The following is a 2770-nucleotide window of genomic DNA, read 5'->3' as shown; positions in this document are numbered from 1 at the left end:
TCATTCCAATGAGGAAGACCATCAAGGCAGACCACATGCAATGATTTTTCTAACACAGGTGTTCAAACATCATGGAATGCCCAAGTCTATTGTTGATCGAGATCCCAGGGTCACTAGTTTGTTTTCGAGGGCGTTGTTTGATAATATAGAGATGAAATTGGCTTTTCCTCCTATCATCCACAGACGAACGGCCAAAGTGAGAGATCAAATTTAGCCATAGTGGATCTATTAAAGTACTATGTGACATAACACAAAATGAGGTGGGAAAAGTATCTTCCACTAGTAGAGTTTGCCTACAACAATACAATGCATAGTTGCACAGGAAAGGCACCATTCGAGGTTGTTTATGGCAAAGTTATACTACCACCACTTCTAAGGACTAAGGATGAGATCTTTGCAACATACGAGTATGTCAGAGATCTAGATACAACTTTTGCACAAGTGCGGACAACCATTGAGAGGTCAAGAACTAGTAGAAAAAGGTTGTGGATAAGCATAGAAGGGTGGTGACATACAAGAAAGGTGATTGGGTATTATTTAAGTTTGGGAAAGCAAGGATTCAAAAGTAGGACGAAGAGAAGATTTATCCTAAGATGTCAATAGGTACAATGGACCTTTCTAAATATTGGAAAAGATTAACAATGTGGCTTTTAGACTAGCATATCCCAATCATTGGAGGATTCACAATGCTTTTCATGCGACTCTAGTGTCCCGAACCTTTGAGACTAGTGAATGAGGATCCATCGAAAGTTGAAGAGCTACAAGAAGTCCTTCAACCAAAGAAAATTGTCTTTCATAGGGAAAGAAGAAGATCGCATGGCAAGATTACTAGAAAGTATCTTATCAAGTTCAAAAATTATTCAACTTTGGAAGCCAAGTGGGTGGATGAGAACTTCTTTGCATAGTATCCATATTAAGAAGCTTTTTAGTTGAAGACAACTGATTAGAAGCCGAGGGAATGTCACCAACCTTTGTATTTTGACATCCAAAGAACCAAGAACGAAGGGAGAACGCTCAAGGTTTATATTCCATTATAGGAAATTGAGTATTCTAGAACTGGAGGATTGCTATCCAAGTTGTATCCAAAAGGAGCAACTCTGAGATTGAACAACACTTAATCTTTTGTACAGGTCATGAGACTATGATAGTAAATTCATAAACGAACAGCACTATTTATTAGTGAAGGAAATCACAACTAAGTACATGAGTTAGTCTACCATAGTCCGACACTAACATGGGTAGTTTGACTATAGTAGAAAATGGTGTCAAAACCAAGTAACTATTTGTGCATTTGATTTACGTCACATATGTGTGCCAAGGGTCGGAGAAGCTCAATTAAATCCAAGGACGAGCATGTGTGCACGTGTTTGTCTTCTGGCATATAACAGGTACATGTTGATCTTGACAAGAGAATCATGCTCAAAAATTCCTACCTGAAGGCGATTCTAGAGGTGCAAGGGATGGAAGTATCTACCAAAGAGGTCAAACCCAAGGTCCCTTTATGTGAAGGGTGAAAATGGAGAGAGCAAGATGCTCCCCGAAGCCCAGCACAAGAGAAGAGAAGGACCTTCCACATGAAGAATCATGTCTCAAGAACCACAAAGAGAAGAGCTAGGCCCACAATTTAAAAACAAAACAAAGAAAAGCAAAAAAAGCTAGACCTATTAGTTGAGGACAATTGTTGAATAAGTTAAGGGAATGTCACCAAAGCATCAAAATAACAGTTGCTCATATGCAAAAATGCAACCCAAAGTCCCAAAAAAAGAGTGATGTTGCACTAGTGATGTAACAATGTTGACATGGCATTACCACGTGGCAAGATAGCAACACAAGACCACCTTACAAGCTTGGAATGATGTGACTACCTCCTGGAAAGTAAAAGTTTGAAAGATTTTGAAATACTGAAAAGAGGAGCTTTTATTATTAAAAAGATGTTTTTAGAATATAAGTGAGTTTAAAGCACTTTTCTCAAGTGCATTTGAGCAAGAACTATAAATTCAACTATTCTCTCATTGTTGAGATATGTAAAAAGACGAGAGCTCTCTGGCTCTAAGTACTTGTACTCAAGACTCCTCCAAGGGGTTTTCTCTAATATAACTCAGAGAGGGGGTTGAAGGAGGCGGACTCGACCCAAAGGCTATTTTGGCCCCTATTGTGGTGTCTTCTCTGTCTACTCCCTCCCTCTCTTTTGTTTATTTTCTTAAGGTTTTACGCATGAATTTGTTGTTTTCTTGAAGATAAGCTAAGTACATGTGCAAGCCCTTACAAAGGTCTATTACACTCCTTGCATCCTCTCAGACACATGACTACTCGTGCAACCTTGATGTCAACAAAAACCTTGTACAACTTTTGTAGAGTATCCATTTGATAAGAAAAAAAAGAACAATGAGAGGCATACCCGGGAAATCCGACATCTACGACGCCTAGACACGCATACCTCTTCAACCTCTACATTAGGGTTGCTCTTGTAAAGTCGTTCCTTGAATCACCCTAAACACAAGTGAAGACCAAGGTTAATCCTTAACCAAATCATGAAGTAACAACCTAGCTCACCTCCAAACCGCAACCGGCATCAACCAAACTAGGGCTCAATCCAATAAGGCTGTGTCTGAACATCGCATAGCACTAAAGCCTACCTATAGGCCTTTGACACACCAACCTGATAAGTACACTGTAAATAGCTAACTCGCTATAAAAAGCCAAACCGTTAGTGGCGCATCTGCACAACTTTGCCTCATAATAACCCAAGCTCTCACTTACATAGTGATAA

The sequence above is a fragment of the Cibotium barometz genome, chromosome 47 (assembly GCF_041138505.1).
Source record: "Cibotium barometz isolate CiBa-2024 chromosome 47, ASM4113850v1, whole genome shotgun sequence".
NCBI classification, from domain to species: domain Eukaryota; kingdom Viridiplantae; phylum Streptophyta; class Polypodiopsida; order Cyatheales; family Cibotiaceae; genus Cibotium; species Cibotium barometz.
This window is presented reverse-complemented; position numbering follows the sequence as displayed.